The 20739-nt window shown below is 45.6% G+C and overlaps 1 protein-coding gene and 1 pseudogene across 2 annotated transcripts in view; one reads left to right on the top strand and one right to left on the bottom strand.

Annotated features, from left to right (window-relative positions):
- Positions 1-20739, top strand: part of LOC126353835 (ecdysone receptor) — a 1466551-nt gene that overhangs the window by 845522 nt on the left and 600290 nt on the right. The window lies entirely within an intron of this gene.
- Positions 5321-5438, bottom strand: LOC126357329 (5S ribosomal RNA; annotated as a pseudogene).

Raw genomic sequence — 20739 nt, 5'->3', positions numbered from 1 at the left:
TTTTCGCGAAACACTGCTGAGAAAGTTTAGGGAACGATCCTTCTGCGAACAACGTGTATCTCTCATAAAGATCACGAAATCGAGATGAAGGATATCGAGGCTTCTAGCGAAAGCTATAGACGTTTGTTTTTCACTCGCACCATTTGCTAGTGGAACAGAAAAGAGAATGGTTGGCAGTGGTAGAAGGTACTCTCCGCCATGCATCGTATGGTGGCTTGCGAAGTATATACGTTGGTATAGATGCTAATGGTGCTAATGAAACATTAAATGACTGTACACGATTTCGACAGTGTACGTACTAACATCTGGAACTAATAAACGTGAAGTAAACGTGGACCGATTTCAAACAAGTGGTTTGTCCGTAGTTGGTGCGTTGTAGAGGAAGTGTGGCTGTGTGGTGGATTTTTTCAGTGGCGTGCCCCGTGGCGGGCCGTGACTCAGAGGCGGGCAGCGGCCCTTGCTTCCTGCTGGAGTGATATTGGCCGCGGGTGAAGGGTAGCCGAAGGCCACGCCTTCCGCGCCGCGCTCGCCGACCTTTGCAAAGCCAAGGTCTGGGCTGCGGGCAGCGGGGTGCTCGTTCCAGGAAACGGCGGGGCCTCGCTAGGGCAGCAAGTGCTCACCATATTGCTGCCTCGCTCAACACCTGCACAGTGCGTCTTGCACCGCAGCGATTCTGCAGCTTCATCTGTTCTCCGCCAGTCGTGTGTGGGGGAACGTATTTGAGTACCATTGGCACTTCCCACATTCTTGTTCCAATCGTGAATGGTGCTCCGGTTGTTGGTGAGCCTCAACTTGGGTTCATCACCATTTTGCGAGCATTCTACAGCTGGCGCCACTTCTCACTTCCCGTCGTTTTCCACTTCTTCCGATCGTGCCAGTCTCCTTCTTGTAGTCCACTGCATCCACCTTGTCCCGTACCTTTCGACTCCAGTTCATCATAAGTCGTCCACGCTTCCATCTTTCACCTGGAGAGCACTGCCACACTACACTTGTTTTGGACATCGGCTGTCGTCCATCCATTCTACATTGTCCATACAGGTTTAGACATTTCTTCTCCGTGGTCTCTGTTATTGATTTATCTGCACCCATAGCTCTCTAACGTTGGTATTTGTTACACGGTCCAAGTTAGGGATGCCACAGTTCGTCTCCAGAAGTCAGTCTCTACTGCAAGCACCTTGTTTAATTTTATAATAGCTGAACGCTATATCATCTGCTTGGACCTTTTTGTTACTTGAAAGGACCGAGTTGAGTTCTCCTACGACCCTCCTGCCCTCACTTATTTAATTATTTATGTCATCTTCACTTTTTCCGTTTGATTACATCATAACCTCTAGAAACGTAGAGTTTAAATGTCCTGATCTTATTGGTTCCAACTTTCAGATTCTCTACAGTGTTTCCGCCAACCTTCATTTTCGTGAAGCTAATTGTGATGCTCTGTCTTTCATACTCGTCTTCTAACTTACGAAGCATGTACACATCATTGTCCTGCTCTCCTGCAACGATGACATAACGAACACAAGTGTGTAAACATTTTGGCCCCCACTGGGCTTCCCACACCTTCTCATTTGCTCCTCTAGACGTTAAATGCCTTTTCCTCACAGATTTTAAATAGCCTCGTTGCTGTAGCACACCTTTTGCGTGCACTTTTTGTAACGGGAAACACCGGGCCCACGGAATTTCCGGCTTGACGGCACTTACACAGTCCGTATAGAACTGTGTAACTGCTCTGACATAAATAATTGACACGCCACCATTCGTCATACTTGTCCACAGATTGTTCTACAAATCCACGAAGAGTAAATGGTGTCTATCCCTCTGGCAATTCTGTTCTCTGTCAGATTCCGTAATGTGAATATTCCATCAATACATGAACGACGTGGTAAAAAAACCATTCTGGTTGGTTGGTTGATGTGCGGGAGAGGGGACTAAACAGCGAGGTCATCGGTCTTATCGGATTAGGGAAAGCTATTATAGCCTCCATCACTAATCCTTCCTTTAAGATTCCCCGCATAATTCGCTAGTGATGGAATCGCACTCATGCCCCAGTAATTTCCACAGTCCTGTCTGTTCCACTCTCTATAGATTGAAGTAATAACAGACCTTTTCCATTCCTTAGGTATTTGGTCCCCTTCCAAACACTTATTATTCAATAGGGCAATCACCCCTTTATCGCCCCTTTATTTCGAAATTCAAGGTGTCTATATGTCCATTTGCAATGCGTCCAGACAACCAAATAAAAAAAAAAAAATATAAAAAAAAACGTTTGAGCAACGTTAGTACGTGTTGAGTCGATCCCTAGCACGGATGCAGGCTGGAATCCGTGGCGTACCATCCATGAGCAGCCGTGGTCCAAATTGTACCACTTTTCAGTGCTTATTCTGCGTAACTCGCACAGAGCACGTGGTTGTTGTCGACGTCCTAAAAACTTAATTTCAGTCGGTACCGCACATGTTCGATTGGGATCACGTCCAGGGAACAGATAGGCCACTCCGTTCTGGTGACCGTAGCATGTTGAATGAACTTGTTCACGAGAACAGCACGATGAGCACACGAATTGTCATCCATTGACTCGAGAAACTGTCGCCAAAATATTGACTGGTTGTAGAATCTCGCTCCTGTACTTAAGAACAGCGAGATGGCCCTCAACAGCCAAGAGACGTGTATGGTGTCCCTGTGTAATGCCATATCAGAACATCACTGCAGTACCACTTTGTTGCACATATGGGATACAGTGTTTGGTGTTCGGTAATATCGGCTTTTTTTTTTCAACGCGTTGTACGCCATTATGAGGGTACAAACAGCTCCAAATTTTGTCCACAAACAACAACTCTCACCATTCCTTGGACATTCATTTTGCGTGATTTCGTACTACCCATCTGTGATGGAGTCCATGATACGAGGGTTGTCCAGAAAGTAAGTTCCGATCGGTCGCTAAATGGAAACCACAGTGAAAATCAGAAACATTTTATTAGCAAGAGTTAGCTACACTTTCCATATACTTCTCTACATAGTAGCTACTCCGAATTAGACATTTGTCGGAGTGCTATACCAAATTTTCAACACCATCGTCATAGAAGTCAGCCGCCTGTGCTTTCCGACATTCGCTACGTTTGTCTATAGCGCATAGCCTGCGCCCAGGTGTTGTCTTCATATTCAGCATTTCATGTGAACAGAGATTATACTCAGGACTATCCAATTAGGGCTGTATTGTGGGTGATCGAACACTTCCCATCGAAAAGGCTGCAGGAGCATCTTCACTGCCCCTGCGAGTGTTGCTGAGAACTGCCATGAAGAAGGAAGTGCGTGGCAGTAGTGTTAAGTGGGCTGCATTCATTAAGGCGAAGCCTCTCAGCGAGCCCTCCTACTTGGCGGGAGACATCGTTGTTCTAGGCACCATTACTCGCTCACAGTGCGCTCACAACTCAAAAGAACGCACTTGATGCGATCGACAGTCATACTAGAGACACTACGCAAGACATCTGTCCAAAGCTTATCGGGCTTTAACTGTGATATCCATTTCGCGACCGATCAGAACTTACTTTCTGGACAACCCTCGTATTTTGGTGTACAACATGGTGCGCTCGCCATCATCGTCGGGAATGGAGGTTCGTATCATGCAATCGTTCCTAACGGTTTGTTGCGACGTTCTGTAGCTTCTTCACTTACCGGATTTTGGAGCACGAAGCCCACTATTTCTTAGACTCAAAAGTCGTAGATGTCAATCATCCCGTCTACCTGTGGAACGTGAACTTCGTATGCGGTATACGTTCTCAACACTAACGGTCAGTTGGAACCGATTCCATGTTGGACCACATCACTTTGACTCCAGTGCTTACATTGAGCAACTTCTCTGGTAGACAATTTTTCGAAATTCATTAAACTGTTTCCAGTGATTGTTCGGCAACTGTGTGATCGCACAATGACAGCTCTTCGCTTTTTTCGCATTTCCCCTCTATATCAGTTGTTCCAGGAATGCTAGTTGCAGATGATATGGAGGAGAAAGTGGGAGATAGGCACTGATGGTGATGAACTTGTGAAGGTGGATGGTGAGTCGTGCTTGGATGACTGCTTCGTTCTAGAACTTGCACATGATATGCAAAGGTCTCAGGTTCGAATCCCAGCCCGGCACACAGTTTTAATCTACCAGGAAATTTCGTGTGATTAATAGTTCTTACCGTAAATACAGTGTAGCTTTTTGGTGAGCAAAATTTTCGAAACCGGTAATGGTAAGAAACATTAAAATATTTTAAAATATCTCATCAGTTGAATGGTTAGTAATTATTTCAAAACGTAGTTTACTGTGCAACCATGGTACTTAAAAAAGTTATCTACTGACAAAAATACCTTTGAAACTTACTTGTCAATCGAGTGATATTCCAGGCCGAAGACTTGAAGGATGCAGAGATGCCGCATACTCTGCAAGAACTAGTACCTTTGTGTGAGACAGCGTAAGCAGCACCTGACATAGTTTGCAAGGGATGTCATTGGGATCTCCATCTGGTCGGTTGTTCGAATGCGCCATATCCAGACTTACGGGCCATTCGGATGTTGCAAGACCTGATGTTGGACAGCATGGGAACTTGAGGACAGGCTTACTTGTCGTCAAGGTTCCGCTCGGCCGTATTTGATAACCAGAAGTGGGGAACGCTGTATTGGGCACCATGTATATGGTAATCCCTTCACGTCCAAGAGCAAGTCATGGACTGTCTGTAACATTGTTTGTCATCCCGCACATTGATCCAGGACTAGCATCAGTGGGTCTAGGGAGTTACCATCCCATGCATAGATGCTGTTAACAATTAGCACATACGGCTGTGTTTGGAATGGTGCCATGACGAGGAAGCATGGGTTGCAGGTGAATGGCGTCGCATTGTGATCAACAATGAATGACAGCTTTGCACTGCCACAGATAACCGCCGTCGATCGGCAGCGAGTACAGCAGCGACCCGGGTGGGGCGAGACCACCACTGTCGAAAGAGTCGTATTTATCCAATAATTTGGAGAGGCATAGCGGTTTTACCGTTCGCTTCAGCGCTCAGCTTTAGTGGTTGAGAAAAGTCTGACAGCACAATGGTATGTCACAGCGATGCTGTGTCCTCTGTTTCGGCAGGACCGTGGTGTAACTCTTCAACAGGACAATGACCGTCCACACGTGAAAGCACTCCGTCGTCAGGCCACGAGTGGCCTACCGGGACCACCCGACCGCCGTGTCATCCTCAGTGGAGGATGCGGATAGGAGAGGCGTGGGGTCAGCACACCGCTACTGTTCGGTGGAGTAGCTCCTCAGTTGGCATCACGGGGCTGAGTGCACCCCGAAAAAGGGCAACAGCGCTTGGCGACCTGGATGGTCACCCATCCAAGTGCCCATCACGCCCGACGGCGCTTAACTTCGGTGATCTCATGGGAACCGGTGTAGCCACTGGGGCAAGGCCGTTGCCCCATCCATGCATGAAACGTCCATGAATTGTCTGCGTGATGCTGAGGTACTCCTGTGATCTGTAGGACCTCCAATTTGTCTCTCATAGAACACGTGGTGGACTAACTCAGACGTCAACTCCACCCAAGTGCCAGTATCTAGGATTCAAGGACCAGTGACAACAGTTGTAGGCCAGTTGGCCTCAGAAGAGGATAGTAGACATTCCGACTCTTCCCAAGCGAAGCAGTGAATGGAACCTTGCTGCATGGGGTTGTAACATCATAGGGGCAACAGGCTTCATACTGCCAAAATCTTTGTAAATTTGATTCAATTTCGTAATCACGTTCCGTGTCAAACCGTGAATTTCATTTCCGTTTACCCCATCTCATGTGGGTGCTGCACTGGTGTTGTCAGGCGGTGTACTTCCCAGGTTCCGTTGCTGTGTCTTTTTCCTCTTTCATTTTTTCGATATTTCTTGATTTCTAACATCCTCTTTGACCTCCATTTCACCAACTGGGGTACATGTCTGACCAGACTGAGTTACTTAGTGGGGCAAGGACGGAGCACCCAGTGAAGCGAGACGTGCCGGAGACTGCAGGTGGCGGTGGCGGCGGCGCTGGCAGAGACGCCGTCGCCGTCCTTGGGCTTTTCCTGCCCCGTTGCTCCTTTCGTCGGCCGTAATGAGCGCCGCCGTGGCGACCCTCAGCTGCGACCTCTCGCTGCGGGCTCAGCGCGGCGCAGCGCGGCTCAGTCGTGTCAGGTCGAAGCTCTGGGCGGCGAAGGCCGCGCCCGCCGCCCTCCGGGCGCACTTTCGGCGGCGTCTGGCCATGACTTTTCACGCTGGGTTCGCAACAGTCGTGCATTCGGTAGTCCCGGTATGTTCCGATGCAGCACAACTACCAGCAAAAAAAATATTACACTCTTTTTGTTAGAAATTCACCCCCACGTTCCAAGTAAACGATTTAGGTCGTCAGTGTTTTGTGTCTCACCATCACAATGGGATGTTCGAATGATGTCAGTGTAGAGTACGCCAGTTTGACGGCAACTTTTCTTGTTGACAGACCTCTCTGTGCAACTGCATCTAAATTCCAAAAGCCAACTCATCGTGTGTGGCAGAGAGTACTTTTCTGGAGTTAAAACACCGCTCCATTCACCGCCACCTCCTGCCATCATGGTACGTGGTCAGAAGATGGTCAAAAACTGACCGAAACCAGTTACCACAAAATAAATGTCTTTTGCAATCGAGACTGTTTGTGTCCAATTTTAAAGTACTGTAACTTCCGCTTTGCCTTTTCCATTGCGGACAGGCAACCGGCGATCTGCCGACAGGATCCGGCCCCGTTTTGTTTCAATCCGGCCCGCGGAAAAAATTCAAGAGAGAGAGAGAGAGAGAGAGAGAGAGAGAGAGAGAGAGAGAGATTGTGAGAGTGTTAAAGGCCCTTATCCCATTCAGTATTATTGTCTCAATTCCCCATTTAATGAGGTCGAGCATTGTTCTGATACTGACCAAAATATTCTGACTATTACCAATACATATTGTGCGTATGGGGGTGTGTATTATCGGATTGACATTTCGCCATTCTGTTTTCGCAATTTTCTAGGTTGTGTTGTGTATATTACAGTCGATATATGCAAAGTGCAAGCGGTTTAGACGTTCACTCTTTTAAAAATTAACCAGAAGTGATGGCTTAATTTGTTTAATGTTACAAAAGTTCAAATGTGTGGTAAATCTTATGCGACTTAACTGCTAAGGCCATCAGTCCCTAAGCTTACACACTACTTAACCTAAATTATCCTAAGGACAACCACAAAAGCCCATGCCCGAGGGAGGACTCGAATCTCCTCCCGGACCTGCCTCACAGTCCATGACTGCAGCGCCTTTAATGTTACAGAAATAACTCATGCCTACAATATTAGTCGTTAAGAGTATTCTGGACAAATTTTTCAGAAATGCTTCCTAGCAGTGTATGTCGATATTAATTCACTCGAATGAACTGCCTGTAGCCAAACACTTCAAAGTTACCCGTAATTGGTTGTCGGCAGGGATCGCCCGTCTCACTGCCGCATTTTGTTTTTCTACTCTTTCCCGTATTACCATCACTAAATAATTCTTGCGTGTTGTGAATGTATTAGAACGTTGAACTTTTGAAACTGTCGGAAATTTATACTGAATTAGCTGCACCCAGCTCCGTTTACAGGCGTCTATTATTCTATAATGACATTTCAAGATGCCTGGCATCCCATCATCAGATGTTTATATTTATTTACGTGTTGCGAACAGGATTTTGCAAAGGAAGTTTATAAGACTCTATTGTAAAACGTCGTAAAAAAATTAAATAAAGTAAAAATAAAAGAAAACTGTGCTTCACGACTTGTAAGCAACTGTAAACAGCCGAAGATGGGGTGCACATAAAGTGAAAGTACTTCCAAAAACACATGTTTTGAGTAATAATTTGCTGGCGTGGTGTGTGAGGAAAGGGGTGACACTATATCGGAACGCCGACCGTTGTGGCCGAGCGGTTCTAGGCGCTTCAGTTTGGAACCGCGCGACCGCTACGGTCGCAGATTCGAATCCTGTCTCGGGCATGGATGCGTGTGATGTCCTTAGGTTAGTTAGGTTTAAGTAGTTCTAAGTTCTAGGGGACTGACGACCTCAGATGTTAAGTCCCATAGTGCTCAGAGCCATTTGGACCATTTCATGTCGGTACATCATACTAAAAACATTAACGTCAGGAACGCTACAGTTTGGATTTATGCGCTTGGAGCGCTGCTATCGCGTCATGTGACGAGGCGCCCCGTGAGCTTAAGTAAGTATGTGAATCAGCCCCGTATGCCACCAAACGTCGCCTATGCCTCTGCTTGCTTTTCGCGATACGTAACGGAAAGCAGTTGTCTTTTGGGGGCGTAAGGTCTCCTAATTTTAACAGTCAGCCTCACAATGATGGACAACAACTGTCTTGCAGTGTGTGCCACTGAAGTTGAATGGGCATTTGTATGACTATTTCGCGCTTACCACAAGTATCTCTGACGCTGCTCTTCTTTGGTTCGTCTTTATTTCCTGTATCAGTCTCATCATGTGTAATGGTCCCAGACGATACTCACGTATCGGTCGAACGAGTGTCAAGTACGCTACCTTTATCATGGGTGGGCAATGTTTATCGAGGACTCACCCAGCGAACTTCACTGTGGCATCTGCCTATATTTATCGAGGTCTCTCCCAGTGAACTTCAGTCTGGCATCTACCTATCCCACCATCAGTTTTATGTGATCGATCCGCTTTAAACTACTCTGTGCGCGTTCTTCCAGATATGTAATAGAGGTACAGCTTCCAATTATTGTTCCCCAAGTCGTGTAATTTAAGGGTAACAGGTCTTTCTGTTTATACGCAATACTTTACAGTTGGTCATGCTGATGATCGACTACCAATTAGTGCACCGAATGTTGACCCTCAGCAGGTCTTTCAGAATTTGGCCACAATTTTCTAGCATTGCGACAGCAGCATCTTTGGCAAACAACTTTCTGAAGTTTCAGACGTTCTCCACTAGATGATTTATGCACATGTTGTGAGCAATGTGTCTTTTATAACTCCCCTGGGGTTCGCCCGAAGTTACCTTTAGATCTAAGATTCTACATCTACATAGATACTCCACAAGCCACCATAGGGTTCGTGTCGGAGGGTACCTGTACCTCTACTAGCGATTTCCTTTCCAGTTCCACTGCCAGAGCTAGGGCGAAACGACTGTCTGTATGCGTCTGTATGAGCTGTACTTTCTCGTATCTTATCTTCGTGGTCGTTACGCGCAAAGTATGTTGGCGGCAGTAGAAATGTTGGCAGTCAGCTTCAAATACCGATTCTCTGAATTTTCTCAGTAGTGTTTCTCGAAAAGAGCGTCGCCTTCCCTCTAGGGATTCCCGTTTGAGTTCCCGAAGCCTCTCAGTAACACTTACGTGTTGTTCGAACCTAGCGGTAATAAATCTAGCAGACTGCCTCTGAATTTCTTCGCTGTCTTCCTTTAGTCTGACCTGGTACGGATCCCAAACACTCTAACAGTGCTCAAAAATAGGTCGCACCAACGTCTTACATGCGGCGGTCTCCTTTACAGGTGAACCACTCTCGATTGCTGTGTTCTGCACGTCTCCGTTCGAAGGCCGTTCAATCCGGAATCGATATGGCACTCAGGCAATCGTCGTAAGCATTGCCGCTGAAGCACCACGTTGAAGACACCCGTTTGGTAAAACACCGTGTTCTGTTGCTGCCCTGCTGTTTGAAGAATTCGGTAACTGGCTGTTGCACATCCTCGTTCAACTGGAATCGTCGACCTTCAATGCCTTTTTTAAGGGATTAAACGCGTGATAAATGCATAGGTAGAGATGCCGGATGCTCGAGTGTCTCCGACTAGAGTCGACTTAACTTCTGCCTTATGACATTTGAGATATGGAGACGTGCATTATCATGGAGTTGTATCACCCCTTGTCGCACTTTGGTTGAACTTTTGCCCTTAATGACTGCTTTGCTGCCCCATACACATTATTCATTCTCCGAGGGATGTGTACCGGTATTTGTCCTTCAGCAGTCAATAAAAAAAAAAAACAGCACGTTTGTCTTGTTTGGATACATTTGGCAATAACGTGTCCATAGTTGACGTTTCCGCATTTACCACATGCACGTCCGAAAGGCACATTCGCCGCACCAATAGGGTGCCCTTCTCTGCCTCGTGATGACTGGGTGTTGTGTGATGTCCTTAGGTTAGTTAGGTTTAAGTAGTTCTAAGTTCTAGGGGACTGATGACCATAGATGTTAAGTCCCATAGTTATCAGAGCCATTTGATTTTTCAGCTGCCCCTGCCGATCTCATTGTATGCAACCGTAAATGACAGAACAGTGTTGGCCAGTTTGCTCTGGAGATGTGAAGCACATTGTTAAAATGTCGCGGAGTAACTGGTAAGGTATACAAAGACATCGTAGACCTGTTGTACAAGTTTTGTTTATTTTTTTGTTTTTGTTTACTTTAAAACATTCATATAGCAATTCTTATATTAATCTTTTCATTGAGTTTTATACCGCTAAGTGTTTACTTCCACGCTTTCCATTTTGATATTTCCTTTTAATTTCGGTGTATCCGATGGTGAAACACACTTTATAAGGCAACGTTGCTTCACCATTTACGAATTATTAAGTACTACAAAAAGAATAAAGTTACATATACATCAACTACACAGCTAAGTACACAAAGAAAGATTGGAGACTCTTGGATAAGTGTGGCAGAATAGGGTATATCTTGGTCCAAGAACACCGTGTTACTCGTGGCTAACCTTCGATTTAATCGCTCCCTATATTTGCTAGAAACTCCTAAGCTCATATACAAAGCTGGTGTGATATTCTACGCGCTCGGGTTTTGTTCCTTAAGCGACAGCGCGGAGCTGTGTAATCCAACGTCTCTCTCAAGTCAGGAAAAACTGCATCAAACTTAGGGTCGTCACATATAGGCTTGCCCTCCCGGTAGAACAGAGCGAGCTGATTTTCATAACATGGTTGTTTGCGGAATCAGTGTCGATTTCTAAGGGGAAATTTACACTCTCCAAAATTTTACAGAAGAGTGGCAGCGATACAGGCCTACAGTTGTGCGCTGCTTTTCGACGACCTTCTAGAAAACCGAAATAACCTACGCATTTTTTCAGTCTCCTGCAGCGGTCGTGTACCCAGCAACCCGTGTTCGACTGCTGCTGGAAGAAGATAAAACTTTTTCCCTATTCTCGATGCAGAATCGTACAGGTACCCCAGCAGGTCCATTCGTCTTTCCTGTGCCTAACGTTCTAGCTGCTTTTCTAACCAGCGGTCACTAATTTCGGCATCTATCTTTTTACTTTTCTTGCGGCTATTCATAGGATGAACCAAAGTTTGATCTTCGTCAGCGAAACAAGCTTGTAAAATACCGTTATATGACAATGCGCGCAACTTTGTAAGCTCGAAACGCCTCTTTGCGGCATGTTGACACGCTGAACAGCATACAAAAACTGTACTGTCCCAATACCACAGAGCGCTTTCCTGAACCGCAGTTTTACCTCCATGACACAAGTAGCTACACATAGCGAATTATCGTGGTCAAAAGAGTATTGAGATAGCCCTTAATCTTCGTGTTTCACTTCGACGAGCATCAAGTTTTATAACTTCACTGAGTCAGCAAACGATTAAAAGGAAGGCGTTGGTTATCGACTTCACGGATTAGCCAACCCTCACGCCACAGAAAAATCTCTACACTCTCGAGGAGGTGTAGCCAACTTTTAAAAGACACGTGCTAGGGTACGAAGCGTAAGCCAGAGCGACAATCTTGTATTTGAGAGCACCCAACGGTGTTAAATATGAAACTGTGTGGTTCCAGAGACCTTTTCAGGTGTCGATCTCTACATTGTACACTCGTATTTGCAGACTGAAGCGTCATATGAAAATTTGTACCGAGGCAAGGATTCGAACCTGCGCCTCCTGCTCACTTGGCAGATGCGCTAACGACTAGACCACTCTGGCACAGTGGTCTTTGCATAGCTGCACCGACTACCGTAGCACGCCTCTCCTTCAATCCGAATTCCTATTCAAGTCTCAGCCCACTTCGTATTCCCCCTAACTCGAACAGCATTGCAGAGGCTCTCCAACCGTATTAAAATAGCATCTCAGCATCGAAAGAAACGGGAGATTTTGAAACTCAGCCAAAGGTGCTTCAGTCAAATGAAACATTGTAGTTCCAGAGACCTTTTCAAGTCTTAGCCGTCTATGACATATAGATGCAGACTGAAAAGGTCTCTGGAACATATAGATTCATTTGATTAAAGCACCTGTGTCTGAGTTTCAAACAGGATCTCCTGTTTCGTTCGATGCTCAGATGCTATTCCAATAAAGTTGTAGAGCCTCTGCAATGCTATTTGAGTTTAGTGGGAAAACCAAGTGGGCTGAGGCGTGAGAGGGAATTCGGATTGAGGAGGGAGCCCTCGTAGTCCCTGCAGATGTGCAAAGCTACTGCGTAAGGGTGGTGTAGTCGTTAGCGCATCAACCTAGGGAGCAGTAGCCCTGATTTTGAATACTGGCCTTGGTAAAAATTTTCATTCGTCGCTTCAGCCTGCATGTATGCGTCATGGTGTTAAATACGGTAGTTTATCCATAGTGGAGCTCGGTAAAGAGCTTAATATTTTCACGTACGAAAGGTTTAACTTGCAGTTCAGTCGTCCGACCGTGAGTTCAGTTTCTCAGTGCAATGACGTGCGGAAGTTAAAATACTTAACATCGGATCCTTCTGAATTTCTCCGCACTTAGAAAGTATTCCTAGCAAACAATTATCTTTATTATTTCATGGGGAAAGAAATTCGGAATGCTGACTTGCATTCCACGAATTCAAATGGTTCAGATGGCTCTGAGCACTATGGGACTTAACATCTATGGTCATCAGTCCCCTAGAACTCAGAACTGTTTAAAACTAATTATCCTAAGGACAACACACAACACCCAGCCATCACGAGGCAGAGAAAATCCCTGACCCCGCCAGGAATCGAACCCGGGAACCTCCGCGTATTCACTGTGCCTGATTTTCAAATCACGTTTTCCTTCCTCAGAGGCGCATCTTACAACGCACTGGCGATATGAATCAGCAGATATTTTTGTTGCTTCTTTTGTAGCACGCTTTGTTGGTTCTTGCTATCACTACTGCGTAACTCCAATAAATAAAGAAAACTCGATCACTTTTATTTAATTGTCCATTAAAAGCAGACGTAATTTCCGACTCAAATTACCTGTAGACATAATGCGCTCTCGACTTTGTAGCTTTGCGAGTAATTACTCTTGCTGACGTTATCCAGAACTGTATCCACCTCTGCGACTGCTTCCCGAGTCGCAGCGGCGACCATTACGTAATCCTCACACAAAGCCCGAATAGTGAGGAACTCTGAACGAGCAGTTTTATGGCACTATACCCGTAATCAGGGTAAAACGCTTTCGCGGAGCACCAAATTTGAAATTCATGACGCAATCAAGCTCAGGCGGGCGGGAGACCGCTGCTCCGTGCACCCGTTGCGTTTCTCCGGGTTATTATCAGCGGATCCCCTCACTGCGGCCGTCCCATTAGTCGCAGGCCTGTGTTCTGACCTGGGGAGTAGTGGCCTTACCTCTCCAGTGCGAGCGTACCAAATATCCAAGTGCCCCGGATGCCTCCTTTTCTCTTCCAATACGGCTATAGTATCCTATCCAAAATATACTTTGCTCTGAAATGGCCTCTCGTTCTCTCAGATGCCAAGCATACATGTGTGTTACGTACTATTTTCAGAATAAACTTAATACCAGTCACTTTTAAAATTATTTCGAAGTGAGTTTCGAGGAACTTGCTTTCATCTTCAGTGACTATTACTTGGTAATTTGCATCAAGTGATGGGTCAGTGGCGACCAGCTATGTGCCAACGTGCTACAGCACACTGTAAGTATCTCACTAAAACTCTTCCAGTGCGAGCCACATATCGTACCAAAATTACGCCATTTCTCTTAAAATATTTGCTGGTGTGCAAATAAAACAGACGAAAACGTGTTTTGTAGCTCTCTGTCCAGAACTAGAAACCAACGTCGAGTGCCGAAATCATGGCCAGCCACGCTACGATAACTCAGAGAAGGGACGCAGCTGTCTGTTTTCGACTGCACTTGTCGTGATGTGATGTCATCCCCTCCGGCACTGTGAGTGCTGCGTTGCTCACAGCACCCGATCAGTATTTTTCTTTAGAAGTGCATGTAACATATTGTGCAAGCGTAGAGTATAAGACACTCTTCAGGAGCAGTAAATATTCAAAACACGTTCGTCACCTGATAAAACAAACTACGACTCAGAATAAATGGTGCAAATGGCTCTGAGTACTATGGGACTTAACATCTGAGGTCATCAGTCCCCTAGCCTTAGAACTACTGAAACCTAACTAACCTAAGGACATCACACACACCCATGCCCGACACAGGATTCGAACCTGCGACCATAGCAGCAGCGCGGTTCCGGACTGAAGCGCCTAGAACCACACGGCCTCAACGGCCGGCGACTCAGAATAAAAAGATAACTTTCTTTTCAAACAAGAATTCTTCAACTAAAGTACAGAAGCCGACGATGGGTATTCTGGTACTGGAGCAGGAATGATGTTGCTACTGTTTTTACCGTGGTTTGTTACTTTCAAGTACAAAGGGAGAAATTTACTTTTCTCGCTGTGAATTGTAATTTTTCACGCAAATTAAAACTTACTTCGAACAACCAGCACGGTTATTTATCATTGGGGGAGCTTCTCATTAAGTACTTTTCATAATGCATATGTACATAATGAGTATATGAAGTTGGGAAGTCACTCTTTCAAAGAAAAACCAGCAAAATTGCATTGAATGTACCAACACAATATATAATGTGCTGCAGCTTTGATTCCTCTGCTAGAATGGCTGCCGCAGTCACGACGATGCCGTGACAACAGAGACATCTATCAGCGACTTCGAGAAAGCCAACAGCACCACAGCACCTCTCGTAACGTTTATATAAATAATGGTACGTGTATGTGCTTATGGTCTGAAGCCATCCTCATATGGGATGTGTATCTCATCGCGCAGCACGACGCCACGCATGGTGTCCGTCGTGGTTGCTGCACGCTCTGGAACGACCTGATACATCTTAAGGAACATAACGTGCTACTCGTCGTGATTTGTGACCTTGGCGGTCTCTCCAGCGGCAGTCTGCGGCCTCTGGCGAGTAAACCAAACAGCTTCTTTCCGGAAATGGACGCGCGTAAAATAGCTGCAACTCTATTAGCGACTGTCGAAGAAAAGCGGAGGAGATGGCCAAGAAGTTTCTGGACTCGTCGGTGGCTTGAGCAGCGAATAACGGTTCACAACGATCTGTCTTATGTACTGCTAGAAATTATCCGTTAACTCAACTGAATCTTCATCCCATCTTCCGTTCTAAATTGAATATAGTTAACGTGTAATGTCTGGTGGCAATTGGCGTATACGTAATATCCATTTTCTCGATGTTGTGTTGACTACCATCGCTCTGAAGTTATGAACCTCACATAGATTTCAAGATCGAGATCAGTTCCTAATATCGTTTGGATGGAAGAAGAGATTTTTTCGAAACTGCTCACAACCACTGAGAAAGATGAAACTTCCTGGCCGATTAGAACTGTTTAAAACTGTGTGTCGGACCGAGACTCGAACTCGGGACCTTTGCATTTCGCGGGCAAGTACTCTACCAACTGACCAACCGAAGCATGATCACCCACCGTCCCGACAGCCTTACTTCCGACAGTACCGCGTCTCCTCATTCTGCTCTCATACTGAAAGAGATATTTACCGACAAGATACAAACATGAGGCAGTCCATAAAACTAAGAGTTATATATATACGTCGGAAAGTAAACACACGGTTTATTACACAAAAACTTACATTGTGTAACCGTGTGTTTACTTTCTGACGTAGACTGGCAGTTACGTAAAGGCTTTGGGCGCTGAGAAACAAGAATTGCAGCAAATCATTATTTATAGTAAATAGCATCGACTACTGCAGGTAATACATCTATTAAATTAATAATAAAGACCCAATTGTGGAAGGAGATGGACGCGAACCTACACCTTTCTCTTCGTATCTCGCGACGCTCTCAACTAATTTATAGCTTCAACATGGTTGATAAGTCTCCGTATAGCATATACACTGTCTAAAGACTGTATCTCCGAAAATCGTTATTAAACATTTATCTCTGAAAAGTTCTATCAAAACGACGCGCTTTTGATAGATCATCATTGCGCCGTAGCATGGAAACGGTATACTTTTAAAGCACGCAAGCTGTATCACTGAAAACATCAAATACAGGAAGCCTTTATTTACAACTGTTTAGTTTCCTGTCCTTTTGTTATAACAAGTCGTAGAAAAAATGACGCGTTTTCGCGAGATCCTCCATTTTCTGATGCTTTGATACAGCTTACATTCATACCACGTACTCTATGATAAAGGAGACCCACCTAGTACGTAGTTTATCTCAGTATAATATGGATCCTAGGTTCTTCTTGTGACGTAAAACAACTTCTCATCCCAATGTCACATCTCATTGGTCACGTTCCTTTCACGGGGCAAAACTCTGACCTCCCAGATTCTTCACTGCACGTTTCGCGGTGTACTAGAACGTGAAATCCGACGCTGTGAAGTCAGCAGCTCCATGTCTATTTCCACGTCTCGAGAGAGGACGCTTAAGGTGCCAGTGACTGCACATCGGGACCAGTTCCGACCACGGGCTCCGCACCGCTGCAGGCTTGATGGGCCTCCCCGGGACGCCCTTGGCTCCCCAGGGCGCCCTCTGCGGCCCGAGGCTCAGGGGAATACCTCGGCTGGCGACCGCGCCTTCTCATTCACTTTCTTCGCTCTCCGATGAAAAAACCGAGCGCCCGACCACCTAGTTCTGTTGCGGACTGTTCATTCTACATTGCCACCTTACGTAGGTATTCTGAGCAGTGTCGTGCGACATTTGCTTCTACATCTACATATATACAGGGTGTATCAAAAAGAATCGCCGGATATAAAAAAAATCATAACCATATCATTTGAGATATATGCGTGAGCATTGTACTGTTGGAAAGAGCAAACTCTTGAGTTTTACGTGGTTCCCGATAGGTGGTAGCAGTGTGCACTCACTTCAGGTCCAGTAAAAATGGTATCGGGTCAACAGAAAGCGTTTTGTGTTCTACGTTTCACGCAGTGCGGCTTAGTAATGACTGTTCAGCGTGACTTTCGTACTAGGTTTGGTGCGGATCCTCCTCCTAGAGCACGGATCATTAGACGATGGCATGAACAATTCGGAGAAACAGGATGCTTGTGTAGAGGCAAATCATCGGGTCAGCCCCCCAGAGTCTGACACAGACGCCGCACGCATCCGCCATAGTTTAACAAGGAGTCCGCCGAAATCCGTTCGCCGTGCAGCCGGCAGCCGGCAGCTCATCGTGCCCCCGCTGTCCGACTCCTGTATGCTGGGTCGACGTTGACACATGAAACCGTACAAACTCAGCTATTGCAAGCTCTTTGTGAAGGTGACAAACAAAAACCTGTGGAGTTCTGTAATTTCATTCTTGACAAGATGGATGATGACAGTTTTCTTCCACGCGTAATGGTTCAAATGGCTCTGAGCACTATGGGACTTAACATCTGTGGTCCCCTAGAACTTAAAACCACTTAAACCTAACTAACCTAAGGACATCACACACATCTATGCCCGAGGCAGGATTCGAACCTGCGACCGTAGCAGTCGCGCTGTTCCGGACTGAGCGCCCAGAACCGCTAGACCACCGCGGCCGGCTCCACGCGTAATGTTTAGTGACGAGGCAACATTCCATTTAAATGGAAAGGTGTTCCGTCATAATGTGAGAATATGGGGCACGGGACAACCACATGAAGCTATACAATATGAGAGCGATTCTCGAAAATTGAATGTGTTTTGTGCAGTTTCACGGGAAAAGGCATACGGTCCATTTTTCTTTGCCGAGAACACTGTTACAGGAAGCACGTACCTCGATATGCTTGCGAAATTTCTTTTCCCACAGGTGGAGACCGATTTCAACGACTTCATTTACCAACAGGATGGGGCATCGCCACACTGGCATCTGGAAGTGCGGCAATTTTTAAGTCAAAGGACTACTGAACGATGGATCGGTCGCACTGAACCAAATGATTCAACAATACATTCCTCCACGGTCACCGATCCCGACTGTATGTTATTATTTCTTGTGGGGGTTTATAAAAGACGTTGTTTATATGCCTCCGTTACCAACAACAATGAATGAACTGAGACATCGCATAACAGCTGCTGTGGAAGCTGTAACTGTAGACATGCTCGCTGCAGTGTGGGAACAATTTGAATACCGCATTGACATATGCCGGGCATATCAAGGAGGGAATATTGAACTCCTATGAAAAGGTATGGAAAAAAACCTTTTTAAGTTTCCCGTACATCAAAAGACAAACTTCATTGTAAATGTTTATTAGTTTCACAATTATAGGCGTGCCAAATCGAATGATTCTTTTTTGTTACACCCTCAAGCCGCCGTACAGTTGAAGGCGGAGCGTATCATTATTGTCGATGTTCTGCCCTTTTCCAGTAGTGTACTGAGCGAGGGGAACATGACTTTACGAGCACTGTTCTCTGATACTCTCAAGATCCCTTAGGGGAGGGGTGTTACACAACGGCAGCGCAATAGACGTACAGTATTGATAGAATATAAAACTAAACTCCGTCCGAACAGGCCAAAAGGCCCAACCGTACCAACCGGCCGCCGTTTCATCATCAGCCCACAGGCATCACTGGATGCAGATATGGAGGGACTTGTGGTCAACACACCGCTCTCCCGGCCGTATGGCAGTATACGAGACAGGAGCCGCTACTTTTCAATCAAGTAGCTCCTCAGTTTGCCTCACAAGGGCTGAGTGCACCCCGCTTGCCAACAGCGGTGGACAGACCGGATGGTCACCCATCCAAGTGCTAGCCCAGCCCAGAACTGCTTAACTTCGGTGATCTGACAGGGACCGTTGTTACCACTGCGGCAAGACCGTTGGCCCCATTGATAGAATATACGTTCGCCAAATTCGTCGAGCACGGTTTCGCGGTGGCAACGCCGCCTTTATTCCGGAGATCCCCATTTAAGTTCCTCGATCACTTGTAATATACTTCCCAGTGCGCCATACCGACCAGTCAACCCTAGCAGCGCTTCTATGAATTCACTCGATGTCTCCTGCCATTCCTACTCGAAAGTAACTACAAATATTGGAAGAGACTAATTGACCGTCCCAGCATCTTGTATGCGATTTCCTTTACAGATGCTTTGAATTTTCCCAAAGCTCTTCCAACAAGTCCGAGTCTTCCATTCGCGTTCCCTAACACTGATTCTACGTGATCGTCTCATCGCTTATCGCCCTTGATTAACTGTGCGACTCGCTTAAGATGAGCACAAGTAATCTGGCACAACCTGGTTATTTATATTTGTCACTGGGAGTAAATTCCGTTTACCCACACTTCGAGAAAGCTGTCATTCATTACATTACGTTTTCCGTCGCGATGTCTCCCTCATGTGTCTTTATATATTCATACTAAAGTCTTTTTCCGTTTCGGATGTGTTGAATGGTTCTTTCAGCGTCTCTTCAGGAAGATTGTCATTATTACAATCCATCACCCATGTTGTTTTTATATCACATTTTAAACTATACAAAATTTCAGAGAAAATTTTTAATAAACTGAAAAAAATCTGACATCGGACGTAATTGGGCACTGAAAGATATTCAGCGGTCTTAGGCGAGCGGTCACTGTAGTTGCTTCGGCTATCCGAGCACTCTTTCCGTCCGATCCAAATTCCCAACTTCTCGCACACTACTTACGTAGCGCCTCCTGTTCACCGTACGCATTGCTTGCCGCATCACGCTGGGTTCCCTTAAAAGTTCAGGAGAGTGAGAGTGCGTGTGCATCCATGCTGGAATGATCTTAATGGCCAAAAAGGACAGGCACCACACGTACATAAAGGAAGAAATCTATGTTATTATTGTAAACTGCGCAGACATTTTAGCTGATGTAATGTGACGTACACACAGTATAAGACTATTTCATTATTTCTCTTCATATGCTTTTCCTTTCGCGCCGTGTATTAAAAAGTTTTTATCCTCGTTTTATAGCTTTAGGTGGTTTTCTGTTTTTTCTCCTCGTTTATAGCTTTAGGTAATTTTCTCTGATTTTACCCATCGTTTTGAGTTGTGACCATTGACCTAGTTCGCAGAAGAAGGAGGGTTTGTATCTTTTGTTCCGTCAAGAAAACATGCATAATGGAAACCAAGGGTTATCTGGATTCTGGCCTTGAGATAGAAATGTAAATGGATCTGTGTCCACATAATACACATGATAGAGGACACAGATTCTTAAGATGTAATTCATTAGCTTTGCTATCATCTAGTAACCAGGTCGTGCCTACGGTTTTGTCGACTTTCAAACTACAAAGCAAGGTATTTGTGTCGAGACGGTGACAGGTTCCGACAGTGATAAATTTTCCTCGAACCCTTTGATTTGGGGACGGAAACCAGCACAGCTGCCAAAGAAGTAACTAATACTTTCTTGTCGATGTCCTTTCACGAGAAACTGTCGCTTTTCTGACATTGGCAGTGGTGCTAGAACCCAAATTAAGAACTGAGGAGGAGAGGAGAGAAGCTTCTCCTTGCGTCTCTTATGTTTTGTGTGTCCTGCAAAACTTCTACAACGCTAAAAGTGATGGAGGTAGCGAACACTCAAGTAAAGGGTTATTTATAAGCAG

Source organism: Schistocerca gregaria, chromosome 3 (genome assembly GCF_023897955.1).
Source record: "Schistocerca gregaria isolate iqSchGreg1 chromosome 3, iqSchGreg1.2, whole genome shotgun sequence".
Taxonomy (NCBI): Eukaryota; Metazoa; Arthropoda; class Insecta; order Orthoptera; family Acrididae; genus Schistocerca; species Schistocerca gregaria.
Note: the sequence above shows the minus strand (reverse complement) of the source record. Positions and strands in the feature narration are given on the sequence as shown.